Source organism: Ictidomys tridecemlineatus, chromosome 4, assembly GCF_052094955.1.
Source record: "Ictidomys tridecemlineatus isolate mIctTri1 chromosome 4, mIctTri1.hap1, whole genome shotgun sequence".
Lineage (NCBI taxonomy): Eukaryota > Metazoa > Chordata > Mammalia > Rodentia > Sciuridae > Ictidomys > Ictidomys tridecemlineatus.
Window position 1 is genome coordinate 199,190,380 of NC_135480.1, and position 24,721 is coordinate 199,215,100.

The 24,721-nt window shown below is 40.6% G+C and overlaps 1 protein-coding gene and 1 pseudogene across 12 annotated transcripts in view; both read right to left on the reverse strand.

Moving 5' to 3' along the window:
- The window catches only part of LOC101959406 (dual specificity protein phosphatase 18-like), a 54,231-nt pseudogene extending 37,078 nt beyond the window's left edge, over window positions 1–17,153 (reverse strand).
- Window positions 1–17,842, reverse strand: part of Strbp (spermatid perinuclear RNA binding protein) — a 179,948-nt gene extending 162,106 nt beyond the window's left edge. For 6 of the 12 annotated variants that reach the window (XR_013438292.1, XR_013438291.1, XM_078048161.1 and 3 more), the window contains exon 1: window positions 17,671–17,840. The gene's annotated coding sequence lies outside the window, so the exon portion shown is untranslated. Of the gene's footprint in view, window positions 1–17,670 lie in introns of all 12 variants that reach the window. The other 6 variants (XM_078048159.1, XM_078048158.1, XM_078048157.1 and 3 more) reach the window with 2 other exon arrangements.
- Between the last annotated feature and the right edge of the window lie 6,879 nt (window positions 17,843–24,721).

A 24,721-nucleotide genomic window follows, 5' to 3' on the forward strand; every position in this document is an offset into this window, starting at 1 on the left:
ATATAGCTTTTCATGCTTTAATATTAACAATCATCATAAAATATACTATAAGCACTGAGTAGGCACCATGTACTTCTTTCATTCCAAACAACCAAAGCTTCCTTTTCTGACATAACCTCAGGCATTCTACCAAGTGAAATCTTTAAGTCTGAAAAGCACCTGTTGGCATGCTGCACAGGAACATCTAACTGAAGGACTGCTCTCAGGGAGCAAATGCCTCATCATAAACTTGTATAGCACCATCTATTCTTTAACGTAAATTTACATTTATCAATGGAGACATATGCCAAGCATTTCTGAGAAAAGGAGAACAAGCTTCAGGAAATAGTGAAAATTAACATACAGCACTTCAAAAAATAGACAGACAGACAGACACACACACACACACACACACACATTCCAAGAATAAATGTACTAATTGCAGGACAGTGTGCAAATGAAGTTTTATTGATTTGTATTACTGTAGCCTAGAATATTGTCTAGGCTACCAAAAATTTAGGCTTTTGCCTAAAACAACTACAATTTGAACACAATTTACTACATGCCACACACTGGGCTGAGCCCTTTAGAAACATGACCTTTAATCCTACTGTGCAGAGTTGTAAGGCATGATATTCATTTTAAAAGGTGAAAGAAAGTGACACATCTATTGAGTGTCAGTGAAAAAATTGAAAACAATTCTGAACAACTCCAAAGCCTAGATTCTTTATATTTCTTCTGGTTCCAGAGAGAACAAGAAGTTCTACACCAATCAGAAAAGTGTAATATTTGGGTCAAGTTATAAAGGCATTTTAAATGTTTTGGATAAAAGATCTTAAAAACTCAAAGTCCATTTATGGAGATACCTATTTAGACATTAGCAAAAGTTATAAGGTCACTATCAAAATCTATACTTCTTTGGATAGCTAGCAATACACTTAAATACAGGACATTTGTAGATGGTTACTGTTGCTGTGGCTTATATTCTTGTTATATTTACAAAACCTTTTTAAAAAAACCTTTTGTCCAAAGTAGCTACCACCCTTTTACCTAAAATCCAGCATCTTACACCAGTGTCTATTCCTAAACAGAAGAAATGTTACATCATTCAGGCAAAAACGCAAGAGAAAACTAACAAGGTTTATACTACTTGGTGACTTACCAGAAGTTTTTTTTAAGAGGAATGGCTGAAAACTGGTATACCGAATGTTCTTTCACTGGGTGCAGTGGCACATGCTTTTGCAATCCCCATGGCTCAGGAGGACTGTGAGTTCAAGATCAGCCTTATCAACTTAGTGAGGCCCTAAACAACTCAGTGAGACCCTGTGTCTAAATAAAATACAAAAAGGGGCTAGGAATATAGTTCAGTAGTAGGGTGCTGCTGGGTTCAATCCCCTGTCCTACCAAAAAAGAAAAAAAAAAAAGTGAGGCTTGGTGGTGCACACCTGTAATCCTAGCAACTAAAGAAAATGAAGCAGAAGAATCACAAGTCTGATACCAGCTTTAGCAACTGGGTGAGACTCTGCCTTGAAATAAAAATAAAAAAGGACTAGGGTATAACTCAGTGGTAGAATACCCCTGGAATCAATCCCCAGTACTATCAAAAACAAAAATAAGGGGCTAGAGTTGTGGCTCAGCAGAACACTCAACTAGCATGTGGGAGGCCCTGGGTTTAATTCTCAGCACTACATTAAAATAAATAAATAAATAAATAAATAAATGTAGATAGCATGACCAACTACAAATAAAAAATAAATATTTTAACAAAATAGAGAGAAATCAAGTTCCATACTAATATTTAACTACTCAGAAAATTAATTTTAGAAATTTAAAATCAAATTAATGATTCACTAAAAACAAACAAGAAGAAAAAAAAGAATTTCTAAGAACAAATCTCAGAAGCAATGTTGTAATTTTTCTATTTATAATAATGTCCACTAAAAAAGAGTTCCAAAAGCTATTTCTTGGGTTGGGGATATAGCTCAGTTGGTAGAGTGCTTGCTTGGCATGCACAAGACCCTGGGTTCAAACCCCAGGACCACCAAAAAAAAAAAAAAAAGCTATTTCTTATTTTCCCCAACTGCCACACAGATCACAAATGAACAGAAGTGGCTACTAATGGCACAAATACTAAAGTGGACTAGCAAACTCAAATCTTCTTCCCTTATATTTGCACTGTCCTAATGAGACTATACTGAGTCGCCTTTTGCCTGTTCATTCCTAGATTCAGTGAAAATAACACCCGACTTTTCAAGTCAAAACGACATGAATTTGAATCCTGAAACCACAATTTATCAGCTGGAATTATTGAATAAGCTTTAGTTTTCCATCTGAAATACAGTAACCATTCTGAAAGGCTAGTATGAAAATTAGAGATTAAAACAAAACACCATATCTGCTATCAGTATTATTAACAGTTATGGCCTTTTAATGTTGCAGTTGTTTCTAAGTATAATACATCCAATACTAAATAACAAAAGGAAGATTCTACTTTTTTTTTTTTTTCCCGGTGATTGGGGGGTTTGTTACTGGGAATTCAACCCTGGGGCACTCAACCACTGAGCCACATCTCCAGCCCTATTTTGTATTTTATTTAGAGACAGGGTCTCACTGAGTTGCTTAGCACCTCACTTTTTCTAAGAATGGCTTTGAACTTGCGATCCTCCTGTCTCAGCCTCCAGAGCCACTGGAATTATAGGCATGCACCACTGGCGAAAGACTCCATTTCTTTTTCTTTTTTTTTTAAAGAGAGAGAAAAGAGAGAATTTTAATTTTTTTTTTTTTTTTTTTTTTTTTAGTTTTCGGCAGACACAACATCTTTGTTTGTATGTGGTGCTGAGGATCGAACCCGGGCTGCACGTATGCCAGGCGAGCGCGCTACCGCTTGAGCCACATCCCCAGCCCAAGACTCCATTTCTTAATGGCAAATCAGAAATAAGTGCATGAGCACAAACTTACTAGAGCTGAACTTATTTTTCAGGGCAAAGACTCATTCTAATGGTTTAAACTTTTTTCAAACTGCTTAGTGGGCAAGGGATTTTACTTTGAAGTGATGGAATTATTCTGAAACTACATAAGATAGTATATTCAACATTGGGAATATACTAAATATCACTGAAGCATTCCATTTTGAATGGTTAGTTTTTTTTTAAAAAAAAAGTATTTTCAGCAGGAATGAGGGAAATGTATTTCTAGTGAACATTATTAGGAATTAGAATGTAAATAGTAAAGGTTTTCTGGTCCACATTTTTTTTTAATTATTTATTTTTTTTTTAGTTTTCAGCAGACACAACATCTTTGTTTGTATGTGGTGCTGAGGATCGAACCCGGGATGCACACATGCCAGTCGAGCACACTACCACTTGAGCCACATCTCCAGCCCCTTCTGGTCCACATTTCTAAAAGTAGGAAATGTGGAACAGAAAGGTAGAAGGAGCCCAAGACTTCCACCTCTCATACCCAACTATGCTTCTAGTTTGTATGATTTTTAGACTAGTACCTTAATTTCTCTGAAGCAAAACTAGGCTAAAAAGATCTCAAAGGAAAAATATTTAATAGAGAGAGAGAGCCAATATCACCCTTTTAAACAAAGAGGGTAAACTGCAAGTTTTAATAAACTCCGATGGTGCCTTTGTTCAATTAATAAACAGTGCATTAAGTATAAAAATAAAGGGGCTGGGAATGTGGCTCAGGCGGTAGCACACTCGTCTGGCATGCGTGCGGCCCGGGTTCGATCCTCAGCACCACATACCAACAAAGATGTTGTGTCCGCCGAGAACTAAAAAAAATATATATATATATTAATCTCTCTCTCTCTCTCTCTCACTCTCTTTAAAAAACAAAAAATTTTAAGTATAAAATAAAAATATCATGCATCATTAACCTATAAATAAAAATTGTACTTCTTTTCCTATAAATAACACTCATGAGTTTAAAAACACCTCTGGTTTCAAGGTTCTAAAAAGTATACAAATCAAAAGAATCTTATTCTGTTCTTGAATTTGCCTGGAAATAGAAGCTAAATCCTCATATCTTTTGTTATTTTTTTAAGTATAGGTTGTTATAGAAATGTTTTAGCAAATAACACCTTAGCTATTATTAATTAGGTTAGAAGGCCTCTCCTCTTCCAATGTAGTTCTATCTCCTAGGTAGTTTTAAAAACGAGTATAGCGGTATTAGGTTAGAAGGCCTCTCCTCTTCCAATGTAGTTCTATCTCCTAGGTAGTTTTAAAAACGGAGTATAGCGTGATTAAAACTAAAATCAGCAGTGCCTTCATGTTAAGACGGTGATCAAGGTTACTAGTTGGGAACTCCCATCCGTTGTCTTCAAAGGAGTGACAGACATTAGACAGCTATAGCCAATGAAGCAGCAATAAAGAAAAGTTCAAAGGATAACATTTAAATTGCATCAAACTTCTGAGAATATATGAGGTGCTTTTAGAACACTTATCTAGTAAAATTAGTGAAACAAGTAAAGCCACTTACAGCTCAAAAGAAAAATTCAGATGACTTAACAGAAGTATTCCACATCAATTAGCTAGATTCTGACCCCACCGATAGATTCAGCAATTGAGTCTTCTCTTTCTAGCAGTTATCTGTATCAAAATGAAGGCACCAAAGCCACAGATGCACATCTTATTTTCCTTTCATATGAATAATCATCACCTGGATGGCACCATCACACCTGCAAACTCAATACTAAAATGAAACATTAATTCCCAATCTTACTTATCTTGGGTTTCCTACTTCTGTTAAGGGCACCCAATCAACTAGATTTGAAATGCTGTAGTTTTCAGACTTGTCACTCAAACTTCACATCCAGTTACAAAGTTTTCTTCTGTTCCAAGGCAGCCATTCTATACCCACTTCAATTCCCCCTCATTATTTTCCTCAAAACACTGTTACAACATTTTAATGGATGGATGCATTTCAGTCTCTCTCCATGGTAAAATTGCCAGATTAAAAGACAATCCTAATAATATCCTTCACTGAAGCCACACAGCTAACAGAACAGAGTGGGTATCTTATCTTGTATGCAAGGCTTTCCATCAGTGACTCCAACATTCCTCTCCAAACTTACACTCTAGTCATATTCCTTTATTTTTAACTAAATGAACCAGTTATTTCTCATACAAATTTTTAACAGTCCTATTTTGCAAATTCCCTCCAAATGGAATTCTCTTTTCCATTTTCTCATAATCAAATCCTACTTGTTTTCCAGAGATTCTACACAAATAACAGATACCATATACCACATCCCTCTGAGGGCTCTCCTTTATTCCTCTCAGCTAGAAATAATTTCTTGCTCTTCTGCATTACTGAGCCAGGGCTGAGATGTGGCTCAGTGGTAGAATTCTTACCTAGTCTGGGCAAGGCCCTTGGTCCAATCCCTAGCACCACAGAAAGGGGAAGGAGAGGGGTTGTAGTGTCATCTGAATTCCTAGTCCATTTCATCTCTTGGGTACTCATCTTTAATTTTTTGAAGCACATGCTATCATCTCCCCTAAGAGAATATAGGCTCTGAAAGGCAAAGGTCTATGTATATTTTATCCCCCAATATAACCAGCACAGGGCTTAATAAGGGCTCACAAATTAGGATAAATTAATAAGGGTACTCTTGAAGAAAAAAAAAACAGAAATACATCAAAAATACTTTAAAGGTGCATAGTACTCCAAAGAAAAACTGAAATTCCACCTACAGCACTACAACCATGGCATCCTTTACCAAGTAACAGATTGCAATAAAACTATTAAGTGTCAGGCACTGTTTTACCAATGCTTAGAAACTGCAGAAAACAAACTCCTCATAGAGCTTATACTCAAGTGGAGGGGAAAAGGTAACAAAATAAGAAAAATCTATTATAAATTAAATGGTTTAAGTGATATGGACAAAAAAGGGACTATCAAGAGCCAGAAACAGAGGAATTGCCATTTTAATAGAGTGGTAAGAGAAGGTATCACTGAGAACGATATATATGCTGGAGCTAAGCAATTATCTGAGAAAGGTATTCCAGGTAGGTTAAACACCAAATGCAAAGGACCTGAGACAGGAATAGGCCTAGCATGTTAAAGGAATAGCAAGAAGGCCATGAATGAACAAAAAGTATTAGAGAAGATGGGAGTCAGAGAGCAAAGAAGGGATCAGATCACAAGAGGATCTGATAGTACTTGGCCTTTTACTCCGAGCAAGATGGGGAAATCACCAGATAGTCTTGATCCGAAATGACAAAATCCAAGGTTTGTTGTTGTTGTTTGGTACCAGAGATTGAACTCAGGGGCACTTTACCACTAAGTTACATCCCAGTCCAAAAAATTCATTCTTGCTACTATATTGAGAATAGTCTATAAGGGGGAAAGAGCCAAAAGTGGCTACTGCAGTAATTCAGACAAGCTTAGATCGGTGAAATCACGAAAAATGGCCAGAGTCTGGATATATATTGAAGACACAGCTGGCATGGTTTTGTGGTGGATTAAATGTGGCATGTAATAGAAAGTAAATAAAGGATGATTCCAAGTTTTGACCTGAGCAACTATAAGATGAAGTTGCTACTTAACTGTGATTTGGAAGACTGTTAAAAGGGGCAATAAAAAGACATAATAGGGTAAAGATTAGGAGTTTAGTGTGTACAAAAGGCCAACCATGTAACACATCTGAAATGCCAGCAACTTGGGAAGCTGAGTCAGGAGAATTTCAAGTTTGAGTCCAGTCTCAGCAACTTAGTAAGACCTGCCTCAAATTCTAAAAAGCAAAAAAGACTGAGGATGATGGGGATGTAGCTCATGGTAAAGCATCTCTGGGTTCAATACAAAAAAAAAAAAAGAGAAATAGATACATAACTCAACTGAAGTGATAACAATATAAACAGACAAAATAAGTTTGCATACACTGAGGCAATGAGAAGAGTGTCATATCTGTCACCTGAATAATTATTCAATGCCTTTAATGATAAGATGCAACCCTGATTTCAATTTGTGAAAAATGCTATCTTAAAAACAAATGACTGAGGCCTAACAGCTGGGGAGGTGGAGGCAGGAGGTCCAGAGTTCAAAGCCAGCCTCAGCTAAGCAATTCAGTGAGACTCTGTCTCTAATAAAATACAAAACAGGGCTGGGGATGTGGCTCAGAGGTCGAGTGCCCCTGAGTTCAATCCCTGATACTCAAAAAAAAAAAAAAAAAAACTGGTTTGGGACAAATTTAGTGTGAATACCAACAAAATATATAAGAGGGAGATGTAATTTCTTGCAGTAGGATAGCCTGGAGTTCCAGGATAGGGGGGAAAATGTCAGAGTCATCAATACATACATGGTATTTTTTTGACTGGAAGAAAGCACCAACAGAATGAGAATAAAGAGAAGAGACCCCTAGGGTGGTTCAATATTAAGAGGCACAGTGACACATATCTATATTCTCAGCTTCTCAGGAGGCTAACACAGAAGGATCAGAAGTAAAGGCCAGCCTTGGCATCTTAGCGATCCTGTATCAAAATCTTAAAATTAAATAAATGCAGGGGCTGAGGATGTGGCTCAAGTGGTAGCACGCTCGCCTGGCATGCGTGCAGCCCGGGTTCAATCCTCAGCACCACATACAAAGATGTTGTGTCCGCCGAAAACTGAAAAAATAAATACTGAAAAAAAAAAACTAAATAAATGCAAAGATCTGGGGCTATAGCTCTATTCTAAGGTACCCATGGGTTCAAAGGGGGCAGAGATAAAGAATGAAGAAGAACCAACAAAGCAGACTGAGAAAAGGTACACAAAAACAAGCAGTGTGGCATCCTATAAACCAAAGCAGAAAAGTGTTTCAAGAAGGAAGCGAAATGTTTCCACAGATGAATTAAGCTTCACAGTTTTGATAAGAGCAGTTTTATCAGAGTAATAGGAGCTGTAAGTCTCACTAGAGCATGTTCAGGAAAGAATAGGAGATCTGCAGTTGAGTAGAAATAACTTTTTCAAAAAGTTTTGCAACAAAGAAAAGCAGAGAAATTGGGTAGTAGCTAGAAGAGACGGTGTAATCAAGAAAGAGCTGTTAAAAATATACATACAGGGCTGGGTTTGTATAGCTCAGTGGTAGATCACTTGCCTTGCACAAGTGAGGCCCTGGGTTCAATCCTCAGCACCACATAAATAAATAGATAGATAGATAGAATCTAGATAGATATTGTGTCCATTTATAATTAAAAAATTTTTTAAAATACACATATAGAAGTAAAATACAGTGTGTGCTGAAATGGAATGAGTGTTATATAGAAAAATAATGATGTTTCAGGAAAGAATAAACACTTTAATCTTTATTCTCTTAATTTACTGAAATTTAGAGAATTTCACTGGAAGACTCAAATAGCCCAATGAAGGTAAAATTTAAATAGGCTAAGTGGATAATAATTCCAGAATACTATTACCTTTGCAATACTAAAGAAGGGTAATTCACGTGCCATAGGAGGTTCTGAAGAGAGCCTGGGCTACTTACTGAGAACATTTGTATTAAGCAGTTTGCATATTATTTCATTTAAGCTCAAAATAACTTGTTAAGGCATTGTATCTACATGTTATAGATAAGAAACCAGAAGCTCAGAGGGCACAAGTAATATGCTTAATGCACAAAGCACAGTGGTAGAGGTCTCAAATCCAGGTCTTTCTGTGTACAGGATAAAAAATTATTGTTAATTGGGTGGGAAGTTAAGAGTTTTTCTGGTTCTTACTGGTTAGAAATATGTGCAAAAGTATTAATGGATGGAAGTGTGTATGCACATCACAAACACTAAAAAAACAAAGTAAATGTAATCAAAAAATGTAGGGGCTGGGGATGTGGCTCAAGTGGTAGCGCACTCGCCTGGCATGCGTGCAACCTGGGTTCGATCTTCAGCACCACATACAAACAAAGATGTTGTGTCCGCTGAAAAATAAAAAATATTTTTAAAAAAATGTAATAATGAGTGAAGGACCATGAAATTAGGGCAGCAAAATGCTGTTAACTGTTGAAGCTGGTTGATGATATGTGGAAATGCATAGTACTGTGGGGTATGGTGACACGGCCTGTAATCCCAGAAGCTCAGGAGGATCATGAGTTCAAACCCAGCCTCAGCAAAAGCAAAGTGCTAAGCAACTCAATGAGACCCTGTTTCTAAATCAAATACAAAATAGGAATGGGGATGTGGCTCCCTGGTCGAGTGCCCCTGAGTTCAATCTCTGGTACCCACCCGCAAAAAATGTAGGATACTATTCCCTTTTATGTACATTCCAGGACATTCTGAGTCAATTTTCTACATCCCTTCAAAAACTGCCCTCAATTCTGCTCAATCCTCCCTTTGAAAGCAATGTTATATGCTTTGCAATTTACAATTTTTTTCTTTAATCCTCACTTTACACATTAGAGGTTTTATTCCAATTTGGGACATGAGAAAAAAGAGAGACAACTAAAAAATGCCAGGATCTGACCTCAAAGCCACATTTTCTAGTGTCAAAACCATTCTTCTTCTAACACACCAATCAAAGTCACACACCAGGTGCTCAGGGCAAACTTATAAGGACAGTCCACCCAGAGTCAGCCTTTTTCTTAGGTTCATTACTATTTCCATAATCCTGGGATCCTGAGCTTTGTAACATGACTAAGGATTATCCCACACAGTCCTTGAATACATTCACTGAAAGAAGCAAACTTGCTCAACCAATCAACCTTCCTCAATAAAGCAAGGTCTTTATAGGAATTTTTTATACACAACTTCTGAAAGTGTAATCTGAAAGCCTGTCTCTCTTTGCTCTAGAGTCAATTCCTTGTGCCTCCAGTTCTCCAAATGTAATTATCTGCTATTCTTCTATATTATGTAGCTATTATAGAGACCAAAGTCCAGGTATATGAACTGAGTTCTACAAATAAAGGATATCTCTAAACATAAAACTCACCAATTTCAAAAGTTAATTTTGTATAATTCCACAATATTTACCCAAAGCTGGCAGATTAGAAAACATCACAATACTCTAAGATACCATCTTTTTAAAAAACCTCATTAGTAATATGTTTAATATCTGTTCTTCCATGCTAACCATAACATTACAAGTTTATTTATAGCCTACTTCAAAAATAACTGAAAACATGCACACCACAGGCCTGTTTCAGATGTTTATTCTCTCTGGCTGCTAATCTACATCAAAATTCTAATACCTTTTCCTCCTGCTCATTAGCTTTGCCAACCAAAATTGAGTTATCTATCCAGAGTTATTTAATTCAACAACTACCCACTCCCAAAACTTCATTAGGTTAAAATGTAGGCAGGCTAAGCTGTACAGAAGCCTAACATTAGATGCGATGTTAGATGAGTTACAATTTACTCGAATTTGTAAAATCTTAAGAATGAAATGCTTCCGTTTTAACTTTGAAAATTAACCACTTCTTTATTAGGTCACTACAAAGGTGTTTTCACACCCGCCTCTACCCACCCACACCACCACCCTTCCCCCAGTTCTAGGATTTGAACCCAAGGATGTTCTACCACTGAGCCATATCCCCAGCCTGTTTTTCTTTAATTTGCAATCCCCTGCCTCAGCCTCCCAAGGAGCTGGTATATGTCACTACACCTGGCACATAGTTATCCATTGCGCCAATGGCCCAAGCTTCTGGCACCTAGTTATCTTAAAACATACCGATTTTCAGTTAGGCTTGACTAAACCAAAGACTTCATTTTCATTTTAAGAACCAATCTATCAGCCAGGCACAGTGGTGTATGCCTATAATCCCAGTGGCTCAGAAGACTGAGGGAGGTGGATCACGAATTCAAGGCCAGCTTCGGCAAAAGCAAGGCACTAAGCAACGCAGTGAGACCCTGTCCCTAAGTAAAATATGAAATAGGGCTGGGGATGTTGCTCAATGATTGAATATCCAAGTTCAATTTCCAATTTTTTTTTTCACACACACACACACAAAAAAAAAATCTATGTAGGGTTGGGCGTGTGGCTCAGTAGTAGAGAGCACTTGACTGGCCATGTGTGAGGCACTGGGTTCGATCCTCAGCATTACATATAAATAAATAAATAAAGGTCCATTGACCAAAAAAAAAGAACCAATCTATCTAGAGAAGGATCTCTTCTTTACTCAATAAAATACTACTGAACATTAAGAAATCTTAAGCTTGGCACAAACATGTTTCTGAGTCTAAATGCCAATGCATGCTTTGAGTTAAACTGGCAAAATAAGCTTAGTAAAAGAGGCATACTTAAAAAAAAAAAAATCTAGACACCTTTATTACTAGAATATTACTAGTTGCTGTATATGTCAACAGAACTAACTTGGTAATATTAAATTCATAAACAAAATGCTGATCTGCCCAATAGAACATTGTGAAAAATCTTAGCACCTGGAAAACTGCAGAGAACAGGAAATTCTGCAGGTACAGTAACAAACTTCATCTTATCCATGACCTAGAAATGCCTGAGAATTTATTACACAACCTGCTGCAGAATTCTCACTTTTCAAATGGAAATGAACCATGAAGTCACACAATGCAATGCTCTGTTTTTATTATTGATATAATCAACTATAACCTTTCAAGTTGTGCTAAAGTTAACTAAAGAAAGCAGATGTTTTACATAGTGTTGGTTATGTCAGAAATTAGAGAATTTGAATATCAAATAATTAGATTTTAGAACAGCTTCATTCACTCAGCCACACATATGTATGCAGAATCTTTCATGAGGTAGGCACTATACTTCTCAAATATGGCGCACTTAAATGACTCTTAGGAAAAGAAATAATTCAAATTAGGCAGAAACTGACAAATTAGTTATCTTAAAACATATCGATTTTCAGTTAAGCTTGACTAAACCATTCCGTGCAAGAACCAAAAGCTAGATTAAAGATTAACAGACTTTTCAGGCTCAAATAATTTATCTATATCACCATTAATTTAGCCTCATTATTTTACTGGCTTTTTATATATATACACACACACACACACACACACACACACACACACACACACACACCTTTATTTTGTTGTGTGTGGGGTTTTTTGTTGTTGTTGTTGTTGTTTATGATGCTGAGGATCAAACCCAGTGCCTCACACATGTGAGGCAAGCACTAGACCACTGAGCCAAAACCCCAGCCCTTAATTGGTTTTTATTTGTTTTTTTTTTTTGTTTGGTTGAGTTTGTTTTTGTTTTTTGGTACTGGGGATTGGACCCAGGGGTGATTTACCATTGAGCTATACCCCCAGCTCTTTTTATTTTGAGACAGGGTCTTGCTAAATTGCTTAGGGCCTCTCTAAATCGCTGAAGCTAGCCTCAAACTTGAGATCTCCCTACATCAGTCTCCTGAGTCAGTGGGATTACAGGTGCATGCCACCACACCCAGTCCTACTTTCTTTGTTATAACTGACATAAAAATTTAACTTACGTATCTCAAGAAACAGTTTTCTAAAATTAGAGTGAAGTATGAAGATACCGGTGGTTACATACCACAGTTTTTCCACAGCTAAAGAAATTTTGGAAAACAACCAATCTTTTGATAAAAGAACCTGTGCAAAACAAAAGAAAACAGAAGAGCAATAAGATGGGTAATTAGGGCCAAACATGTTACATAAGACAGTAAACTAAATAGTTTTGTTCAGCATATTAGGTCACAATTCTTGATTAATTTTTTTAGTTAAAGATCACACATGTTATACGATTTTTATACCAAAGAGAAACTTGCTTCAGTATTATAAAAATAATTTTCTTATCTATTCTGAAAGTTGCAATTTTTAAAATGTATAAAAATAAACTTATTAAAAGAAAAAAAGACAGTAAACTATTATATTAGATCAGCTATCACAATGAAACTATAGTCAGAGCTGGGTGTTACCCAAGCTCAAGGCAAATTAATGTCTAATAAAACAACTTACTATTTACATTTTTGCAATGTCAGTCATGACTAGCATCTGGTGGCTCCTTATAACTAATAAACCAAACATAATATTGAAAACCCCATCCTGTGACTCAGTGGTAGAGCACTTGCCTACCATGTGTGAGGCACTGGGTTAGATTCTCAGCACCACATAAAAATAAATAAAGGATGGGGACTAGGGTTGTGGCTCAGCGGTAGAGCACTTGCCTAGTATATGCAAGGCGCTGGGTTCAACCTCAGCACCACATAAATAAATAGATAGATAAAATAAAGTTACAAATAAATAAATAAAGGCCCACCAAAAACTAACAAAATATTTTTTTAAAAAAAGAAAGAAGGGGCTGGGGATGTGGCTCAAGCGGTAGCGCACTCGCCTGGCATGTGTGCAGCCCGGGTTCGATCCTCAGCACCATATACAAACAAAGATGTTATATCTGCCAAACACTAGAAAATAAATATTAAAAATTCTCTCTCTCTCTCTCTCTCTCTCTCTCACCTCTCTTTAAAAAAAAAATGAAAGAAAAGAAAGAAAGAAAAGAAAAACCCATTAAAAAAAATCATTCCTCATCAAACACAGTACACCCTGTCGATGAACTTGGAGATATCCAATGATGGGGGATGACTTGATAACTAAAATTTTAAAAAAGGAAAAATATTCAATAAATCAGAAAAAGGGAGTTTAATGTCTCTGATAGAAGCAACAGCTCTATATTTCTGTTCATGCCACTGAGAATCAATTCTCTGCAAAATATATATGAACTATATATTTATTATTCCTAATTTAAGAATTGAATTCACTCTCTGCAAATCATGTCTAGAAATGTTCGTGAGCTTACAACTAGAACTCAGAATGTCTCCCACAAACTTCTGCTGGGGCTGAAGAATTCAAATCAACACCAACACCCAGCTGCAGTTATTCCTGCAGTTATTAAGCCAGGAAAGGTAAGAATAAACTTCAATTTGCAGACATCTCTGATGTTCAAAGTCTCATTTCTAACAAAGTTTCTCACAACAAATCCTAATGGCAAATTTTGAAGCACTAATTAATATCTGACCTGTCTAAAGGCTGCAGGGCTGGGATAGAGAGGTAAAGAAATGGACATCTATCCTTATATTTACATAGTTCTAGTCTTCCAAAAAGACAAACTTGTTTTATATAAACCATCTCACTACCTTGGGAGGTAGATAAAGAGTCAGGTTTCTGGAGAGAGAAATAAGAACAAAGGGATTAAGTGTCTTGTCCAGCAAGTTACAGTAAAAATAAAACTAGAACCCAGTTATTTATCCTACAAAATCTAAATAACCTGCCTTCCTTAGTTCATAAACTCAGTATAATATCTTAAAGTGCCTGAAAATTACCTCAAGCTAACAATACATATAATCAGAACACTAAACCAAAATTGAGTATTTTGAGCAAGAAAGTACTGCTTAACCCAAATCAATAAGATGAACAAAATGGACTTAAAATACACAAGAAAAAAACAATGTCCATATTAGAGAGAATTTCCAAAGGTCTCTATTTATCTTATACCCTACTGTTCAAATTCTCTGCCAACGAACAAAGGGACCAGATATGCTTCCTATAATTATATTCTAAACATATATCAAATCTCAAATATTCCAAGAGTTCCAATCAACAGTATACAAACTCAAAAACCTTTTCCTCCAAAAATGATAGAGCAATGCATTATTTTGCTGCCTACACGGCACATTTCATGACAAAATTCAGATTTTTAAAAATCATTACCTTCACAGATTACTTAAAATTTTGCTCAATTCTTGTTATGTTTAGGCAAGATTCCTATTTCCACTCAAATATTCTTTGAACATGCAAAGGCTGCATTAAGATACTTCCTAAATTGACAAAAGAAGAAAACTAATCAACCCGGAAAACTCCCAAATTTCCAAAGCAGACAATTTGTATGAAGTTAGAGTAGCTACCATAATACTATGATGAATGAAGCCCACAGAGTAACAACTGAGGTTACTTCTGCAACATGATGAAATTTACTTTTTAGCAAAATCTGACTAGACTTATTAATTTTCAACTGTCAAAAGAGAAGTTGTTTTCCAAGATTTTAGGAACCCTGCTTACTGAAGCAATCTCAGAGCACTTTGCTTAATCCTTTCAAATCCCAAAGAATTTAACACAAGCCACAGAACACTGAAATGTCTATGCTCAAACTCCTAAAGGTTACTTTCCATGTGTCTGGCAAGTTGACAGCCATATGTACATCCAGCCTGAGGTGTCTTTTCTCAACAAAGCTAAAACCATGCTCTGCAACACAAATCTAAATACCAGGGAATCCAGAAACCTCCAACTAAATTTTACTTTGGGAGAAAAAGCCAACAACCCAGTAGTATTTATTCACCCTTTGAAAGAGTCAAAAGGCTCCATTTCTGCCACTTCAGGAGATAAGTATATATTCCTTCAGTCAGCCTGTAGTATGAGACTCAGATATTACATCACCAATGCCTAAATACTGCCCCATTACCCAGAAAGCACCAGGATTATCTGATAAACTGCACCAAGGTATCCCTTCCTCCCTCTCTTATACACAGCCCTTGAATGTTATTGCCCCTAGACTCTCTCTTGCAGCTTCACAAAGACATATGCCCTGCATCTGCTGCAATCCCATTTCCATTCACTTTTGGTGCACTCCTCATGACCCTCTATGGCTCTTCTATCTGTCCAACCATCAGATAATTATGCTAGGAGGATAGATACATACCACACACCTACTCCAAACTTCAATGGGGCATTCAACTCTCCCTAACCCATTCCCCATCTGCTGGTCATATAAAAAAAAAAATCAGTTTTCACGATCTCCCCAATTGTAGCATAAACTTTGAAATATATATGTAGTTTGATGCCCTCTGTTTTCTATTTACAACATTCTAGGATCCATATTCCCTGCCCCCTCGTTCTCAATTTCCAGTTTCTCTGAGTTTAGACGTAATGCTCTCTTTAGTTGGTTTTTTCCTGCCCCCAACTTCTGCACTCAGCCTTTCCTTATACTTTTAGTGACTTAAAAATTTTGGACCTTTCAAACTCTCAAGACTCATCCAGTCTCTCCCCACTCTTCTATACCTTGGACTTCTGTACTCTCAAAAGCAACCTATTTTCCTAACTCTCTCCAACCTAAATAGTTATTTTCTGTCCTAAACCTGGACATCCTACTTCCCCCACCACCACCCCAATCCCATACACCTTGTCTAATCACAGACATGCCCACACACTTAACTACCTCACCCCCCCCTTTTCTATTAAAAGGTACTATGAATTCCTTTATACCCTCTACCCCAAAACATCCTGTCTTCTCCATTTCCTTCCCACTGTTCCCTGCCTACTCCCTTCTCCTTTATGGTGCCCCAAACCTCCCTCCATCCATGATACTCCAGACCTGTACACCTTCCCTTCAACCTATTCCACCACCATCCCTACTGATTTCCTTCACACACACACACACACACACACACACACACACACACTTCTTTCCATACTTCCTGCCCCAGAAATATTTCCATCTGCCACTCCAAGAACATTTCCCTCCTCCTTTCTGCCCACCACCTCACACCCTCTCCATCCTGCCCCACACACCTGTTCCTCCAGTGTCCCCACAATCTCCAAATTTCCCCTCCTACTGCTCCCCATTTTCATCCATTCTTCCCAAATGAACACCTTCCATCTCACTTCTGCTGCTTGTTAACTGCACCACATACACCCCACCCAGACAACTTCTCTCCATTCAAATCACCCTACCTCATTGTCCCTATTCACTCCCCAAACCCTGAAACTCAGTCTCTGCTCAATTACCCTCCCCCTTTCACCTCATACTCCTTTCCCCTGAGGATCAAACACCTGCCCATCTCCCCTCGAATGTCAACCCCCTACTCTTTCCTCCCTACACACCTCCTGCCCAGCCACTCCTCTCGGGTTTCCTGGGGCCCCTAGGCCTACTCTCGCACACACCTCCTGCCTGAACACCTCGTTTCTTTCCGCACCACTCGAGACCCCCAGACGCCCTCCGGCCCTCCCTGGCTCCTCGCGCTCGGCCTGCCAGCCGCACTTCCCCCTACCGGGACCCCCTCTTCCACCATTCCCCTTCACGCCTCGGGTGGCCTCCCGGTATCTGCCCCTCACACGCAACGTTAACCTGGCATCGGCTTCCCATTTCTGCCTCGAGTCCCCTGTCTCCTCCTTCCACTGCCACCCCGTTCGCCCCTTGCCCTCCTCAAAACCCCTCACAACCTCCTGAACCTCTACACGCTGTCCCCCCCCCGCCAGAATGTCCTCCATACCTCTCGCACTCGCCCTTGCCCCACGGGCCCCCCAAACCTACCCGAAGGCCCTCCACCCTCCACTGGGCTGGATCCCTGTACCCGCCACTCTCCTCCAATCTACCGACACCCTCGGCCCGGCCCCCAAGCCTCTCCCCCAGCTCCTGCCCCCAATGTCCTCCAACACCTGCCCGGAGCCCTCCAGCCGACCCAGAGCTCCCGGCGCCCGTCCCCCACGCTGCCCACGCCCTCCGTGTGCTCAGGGCCGGGACCCCATCCCCCGAAGGTGAGGAAGGCTGCCCGCTGCCATTCCCCGAAGCGACAGGGGCAACGCGGCGGCGGCCACAATGCCGGAGCCGCGGGGCCGGGATTGCGCCCTGCTCTCCGCCTCGGCCGCCGCCGCCGCCGCCGCTGCTAAGGACGCACAACAAACAATGCGGGGCCCGGCCGGCACCGCCAACCGCCTCAACCGCCGCCTCAACCGCCGCCCGCCCGGGACGGCCCGCCGAGAAGGCGCCTGCCCCGCCGCAGCCTACCCGCGCCGCCGCGCTCTGCCCGCGCCCGGTCCCCGCTCCCTCTCCGCCGCCGCCGCCACCTCGTCCGCCCGCGTCTCCGGCTCCTCAGCCCAGCGGCGGCGGCTGCGGCGGCTGCTGCCCTGGTGGCGCTCGCGGCTCCGGTCTCCGCTTCGGCGGCGGCGGCGGCGAGCACGTGACGCCGCCGAGCGCGCCCATTGGCCGGGCCGGGGGGCGGGCCCGCGGCTGCTGGGGAACGGAAAGCCCGCCCCTCGCTCGCCGCGCGCCCCCTCCACGCGCGCTCTGCCGCACCTGAGAGCGCCGGCCAGCGCCCGCCGTCGCCGGGCCGCGCCGCCGCCTGCGCCAACTGCGCACCTGGGAGCGCGCAGGGAGCACGCGCTGGCGGCGGCCACATGCACCTGTGAACCGGTGCTTACGTAAACTGCGTCCCCGCCTTCCTCTCTGCGCCAGGCCCCTACCCGCTGCAGCACCTGAGTCCTGCTGCGCTGGCGGCGTAACAGCTGGGGAGTGGAGACGGGATGCGGGTGAGAAGCGAGTGAAATGTACGGAAACTTCGTAACTTCCGAACCTGGGAACGGCTCCCGCTGGAGGCGGTGAGCCAGCCTCCCTAGGCCGGGTGCCCCAGTGCGGGACGCTCCCCAACGCCAGCGGCTACGCAGACGGAGTAAGCGCCGCATTGCTCCCCGGGTGGAGGAAGGGCAAACCAGAGCTTTGACCTGTTAAAAGATTCGGATCCCCAGCCTCTGTTCCCTGCCCCCTTGCCAGCTGTGTGACCTTGGCCAAGTTATAAACCACTCTGAGCTTCAGTTTCCTCGTCCGGGAAACTAGGACAAGAATTCTGACTTAAGAGCTGTTGGGAATATGGTATAAAACAATAGTTGTGCATTCTCCCGGAACATACCAAGCACTGAACAGAAGTTGCCGCAATCACCTCTTCTACCCCCGCCTCTTCTGGACCTCCCTAGGAGTTGAGTTTGGGCCCAGAATCTCCTTACAGTTGGGTCAGACTTTGGATAACGCTTACCTACACTGTTCCAGGAGCTGTGCTGGAGGAGAAATAAAGATTCATTCCTTTCATTTGTTTGTTGAGGTCTAACCACATTGCCCAGGTTGGTCTCAAACTTGAGCTCAAGCCATCTTCCCACCTCAACTGCCCAAACAGCAGGGACTACAGGAGCTTGACACTGCGCCCAACAAATGTGCACTTTTTCTTTTACAGTTACTGGGTGGCACCTTCTTGGTGCCCAGCATTCTGCCGGCCAGTTCAGCCACCACGGAATATCTCCTGCGTGCCAGGCACTGTGTAAGGTGCTGGGATGCACTGACCAACACAAGGTTCCCACCCTTGAACAATTCTTAGCCAGGGGCAAACTACGTGATCACCCAGTGCTAGAGCCAGACAGAGGAAAGACCTTCCAAGAAAGTCCCTGGGGATCCAGTCTCTTCTTTCTATCGTGCAAGGCTCCAATATTTTAATCTCTGCTTCATTCACAGAGTAAACGATTTCAACTGAAAAAAAAAAAAAAAAAAAACGTTGGTGATCTGACCTTCATCTTCAAGACACACACCCTTCCCTTTGTCCCTCTTATAGGCCAGCTTGACCCTTAGCCACACTGAACTACAAAACTATCCTTTCCATAGTATGCCCAGTCTGTGACATTCCTGAGCCCCACCTGAGATAGCTGCTAGGCTCCAAATCCCCACTTTTGACCACCCACACCTTCCTTTATCCTCCTGAAAAGTTCCTGGGTATTCATATCAACCAGCTCTCTGGAACTCCTTGACTGTCTCAGACAAGTAGCCTAAACTCTCTTCACATAGCCCTCTTAAAAACCATGTACTCTTATGACTCTAGACTATCATTGTTTAGCTGTCTGTCTCCTCTCTGGATTGTGAACATCTTCAGGACAGAGTCATCTTTCTGCCTGAGTGAACTAAGGAAAACAAGAAGTGCCCAGGTGATGAGATTATTGAAGCTAGGTTTTGGAGGATGAACATAAGTCCACCAAGGGAGAAGAGATGCTGCAGTAGAAAGATCTAAGTTCACTGCACATTGGCTGTGTGATCTTCACAAATCTAGGTGTTAGACCCCTTATCTGTCAAGTGACACATAATATTATCTACCTCAGAGGATTTTTATAAAGACTACATCAAGTACTTAGCAAGGTGTGCTGTGTAGTAAAAATTTTGATTTTTTAAAAATAAAATAGATGGAAGGGGGCTGGGGATGTGGCTCAAGCGGTAACGTGATCACCTGGCATGCGTGGGGCGCTGGGTTCGATCCTCAGCACCCATAAAAATAAAATAAAGATGTTGTGTCCACCGAAAACTGAAAAAAAAAATAGATGGAAGGCATGACATTAAGGATTAATAGTATCTCTTATTTCAATATGTTTATTGTGTTTGTAAGCATGAATACTCATGACAAAAATATGCAAATGATACAAAAGCAAAGAAAGTTAAAAATTGTCTCTCTTTCTTTCTGCCCCTAACTCCATTTCCTCCACCCCAATCCCATGTCCCAGAAAGCTAGTGTTAAATTTTTCATGTCCCATGGTACATGTCCAGAGAAATAAGAAAGTTACAGAAAATCACGTATCTATAATGTTTATATTGGATTCTGCATTGAAAAAAGAAAGAATTAAATACCAGTCACTACTAGTGTTTAATTGGGGTGGAAAGTAGAATTGGTGTGTAGGATACATATACACATATATTACCTTTTAACAATTTTATTGAAATATATTTATATATCATAAAAGTATCAATGATTTTTAATAACTTTACTGAGCAGTGCAATATCAACACAAATCAGTTTCAGAATATTTATAATATTTATGGATCTCCCCAAGATTCCTTTTATCCCTTAACAATTCATTTCCATTCACACCCCCAGCCATAAGAAACCAACAATCTACTTTCTTTCTTTTTTGTTTGTTTTTGTTTTGTTTCACTTCATTTTATTTCGTTTTGTTGTGCTAGTGGTCCTGGGTAGTCAACCCAGGGCTAGGCAAGCACTCTACCACTGAGCTACAGGCTGGCCTTGAACTTGCTATGCTCCTGCCTCAACCTCCCAAGTTTCCTCGGTTACAGACATGCACCACCATGGCTGATACCACTAATTTATTTTCTAACTGCTTTTTTGCCTTTTCTGAATATATTTCGTACATTTAAGGAAAAAAGAAAGAAAGAAAGAAAGAAAAGGGCCTGGGATGTAGCTCAGTAGTAAAGCACCCCAGGTTTACAGTTAAAAAAAAAAAAAAATAGGCCTGGACCTTTAGGAAAAAAAAAAAGATTAAAAGTATCACCTACCAATTCTACGAACTGATAATAATTACTGTTTTGTTTTGGGTTTTTTTGTTTGTTCTTTTGCACGTGTTGGGGGGGAGCTGTATCAAGGATTGAACTCGGGGCACTCAGCCACCAAGCCACATCCCCAGCCCTATTTTGTATTTTATTTACAGACAGGGTCTCATTGAGTTGCTTAGTGCCTTGCTTTTGCTGAGGTTGGTCTTGAATTTGTGATCCTCTTGACTCAGCCTCCCTAGCCGCTGGGATTACAGACATGTGCCACCAATCCCAGCATAATCACCCTTAATATTAATATATGCAGTATTGTCCCAATAGTTTCTATGCATATAAATATCGTTTACAAAGTGGGATTATCACATACCTCGTTTTGATCTTTTTTCACTGCGTATAAAATAAATATACCTCTTTTGTGAATTTACTCTTTCTTTGTACTCTTCTGCATAATGTTGAGTCTTAAAAATTATTTAATTAAAATAAGTTCCCTATGGTGGGCATTTGAGTTCTTTCCGGTATTTCCATTATTATAAACAGGGGAAGGTAATGAGTGTTATAAAGCTCTTGAGCTCAAAATGCTTTGAAATCATACCTGAGTTCAAAGACCAGCAATCTATGATTCATCCAATCATTGCACAAAATACATACTGAGAACCTACTAGGCACTTTTGTACACGATGGGTACAAAAGCAAACAGCCACACTGTCCCTGCCCTCATAGGACTGGAGGCCAGTGGGTGAGAAAAACAAATTACCTGAATAATTATATTAAATGCCCACAAAGAAGCAAGTGACCAACTCCTACAGGAGAAAGCAAGGAAAAGTTTTCTGACTCTCAGGCAAGAGACATCTTTGGGGCACATGCTGGGCCCATCACTCTGAGCCATTCTTGCAAGGGCTGCTAGCAAGGGGAGGTGAACTGGCTCCCCTTACTGTGTGGTGTGCAGGCCCTGCACCCTCCCTGAAGCCTTTACACCCTTCATCCATTGGAACCTTCCATCTCCCCACTGACAAGAAAAAAGCAGAGGTCCTTGAGACCCAGTGAAGAAAGTGAATTACTCAAGGTCATCCAGCTAGGCAGGGGCACAGCTGAAGGTAGACTCTGGTCTAACTCCCAGTTCAGTGCTCTTGGTTCCAAAAAGCACCACTCTCCTCAGAGGGTGCCATCTTCAAAGAACCACACGGAGGCAAGGCAGAAGACACCTAGAGCTGCACTATCCATGCAACAGATGTGGCAATTGAAATTTCAATTATTTAGAATTAAATAAAATTTAAAATTCAGATGCACTAGGCACAGTTCAAGTGTTCTATAACCATGTATGGCAAGTGGCCACTGTGGACATGAAACATTTCCATCATTGCAGAAATCTGAGTCAGTCAGCAGTGACCTAGAGGAGGATAATACAGTAGAGTAGTAACGGTAATACCTTACTTGCATGTTATTTTCCAAAGCTCTTGCCTGGGAGGTACAGAGATGGGCCTGGCCTCCTCTATTCTTCCTTCCCTACCCCTCCCCCAACATCAGCCAGTTCTGGAGGAAGAAGCCAAAGGGTGTCTGATTGTGCTAGAAAGGACTTTGTATTTATATGAAAAATGGAGTGAGTTATTTGGCTTAAATAGTTATATTTTTACCTACTCAAATGCCCCTTAGGATATTCAAAAATCATACGATGCTATCCATATATTACAGGACATCTAGCACCCCGGCTACTCACTACCACCACCAATAGATGCCATTATGATTATCCAACTCCACCAAGAATGTCTGAAAGCTCCCACTGAGAACCATGGCTCAGACTATCAGTCAACAGCCGACATCCCTGTGGATGTCTCATATGCTACTCAACTGTCTGTAACTGGCTGATCCTCCTCTTCAGCCCCAAGCCCATTCCCTCTATTGTTCCTCATTTCAGTTCCCTTATGGAGGTCATGGTAGCCTCTAATATTGAATAATCTGTAGACGATATATTCTATGTGGGTAGAATTTTTATTTGTTCTTTTTGTATCACTTAGAGTTGATAGCATCCGCATATAATATTCACGTAATGAATAATTAGTTGAAAGAATATGTAGCAAACTTTCCCATTCACCCTTTTTTGTATAACAAATTCCAAAGTGATTGGAAAGGGGAGGAATCTACAAGAGGAGAGCAGGGACTCCTGGTCAGGAAGCCCCTACTGCTTCCAGAACTTCTCCCAATATTCTGATACTGCTGTCAGTCCAAGATGCAAAACAGCCCAGAACTATGCAGAGACACTACCAGCAAAGTACTGTCCCAGCAGAAGAAAAGTTGGAACTCCTGGAGGTCTGGGCTTGAGGTCCAAATTCATCAGCTTCAAGCATGAAACTTCTTTCTCATATTTTATCTTCACAGTATTTACAGACTTTACTTTTTATTCCCACACTTGTTTTATTTATTTATTCACTCCTACATGAAAATAATGTTAATTACTATCCTTTAGGATGAAAACTCAAAGCCTATTAGCCGGGTGGAGTGGCACAAGACTGTAATCCCAGTGGCTCCAGAGGCTGAGGCAGGAGGATCACCAATTCAAGGTCAACCTCAGCAACTCAGGGAGGCCCTCAGCAATTTAGCAAGACCCTGTCTCTAAATAAAATATAAAAAGGAGCTGGGGATGTGCCTTAGTGGTTAAGCACCTCTGGGTTCAATTTCTGGTACCCCTCCCCCACAAAAAAAAAGCCTCTTTATGAAGATCCTCAAGTAGAATTCATACTCCATAAAGGTAGTCTTTGCTTATCCTGTGACTCAAAGTATTTCCTGGTGTACCACCACCTGGCCCTGGTGGTAATTATACCACAGCCAACATTTACTAAGCACTTATTATGTTCCAGGAAATATATTAAACACTTAACATATATTGTGGAGTTTTATTTGTTTGTGTTTTGCTGGGGGTGGAGGGAGAAAGGGGGCAGGCAGAGAGGTCGGGTGGTCCTGGGGTTAGAACCCAGGGCTTTGCACATGCAGAGCAAGTGTTCTACCTCTGAAATGGTAGAAATGCATCATGTTGTTAATCCTCACAACAATCCTATGGAGTACAATTTTATCTTAATTTATAGATGAGGAAACTAAGTCTCCAAGAAGGTAAGCTTTTCTACATCACAGAGCTGCTAAGAGGGAAATATGAATTTCAACCTGATGCCCTCAAACCACTATACTGCCCACTCTGGATTGACAGGCAAACTCCTAGACTTTCAAAACAAAACAGGCTTAAAGCAGCAGAGAAACACCCCAAAATCCCCTGCCCTGGTATTTCACAAATCAAGGAAAGCACCAAAGTGTCTGTGAATCTCTGGGTAGATATATTTTCAGGGATCTACAGGTTCTAAGAGAAGTTTCTAAAATATGTATCTTGGTTTCAATTATAACCTACAAATAATAATGATAAAAGTAGATTCTGGATCACCAGGACAAACACCTTGTAAATGATCCCTGCAACCCAAAATTCAACGATCATGTTGGTGCCAAGTGATTGCCTAAAGTGACATTTTAGCATTAAGTGCAGGTGTCTTGGACTGAAGGTCAAATTCTCAAGGGTCAGCAAGAAATGTTTCCTTTAAGACAGTGATTCTCAAGCAGGCAAGATTTTGTGTGCCCCTGCCTCCTTCGTTTAGCATTGTGCAGATGTTTTTACTTGTATCACATGGCATCTAATGGGTAGGGACAGGGTGCTGCCATCCATCCTACAATACACAGGACAACTTCTCATACCAAAGAATCATCTAGCTTG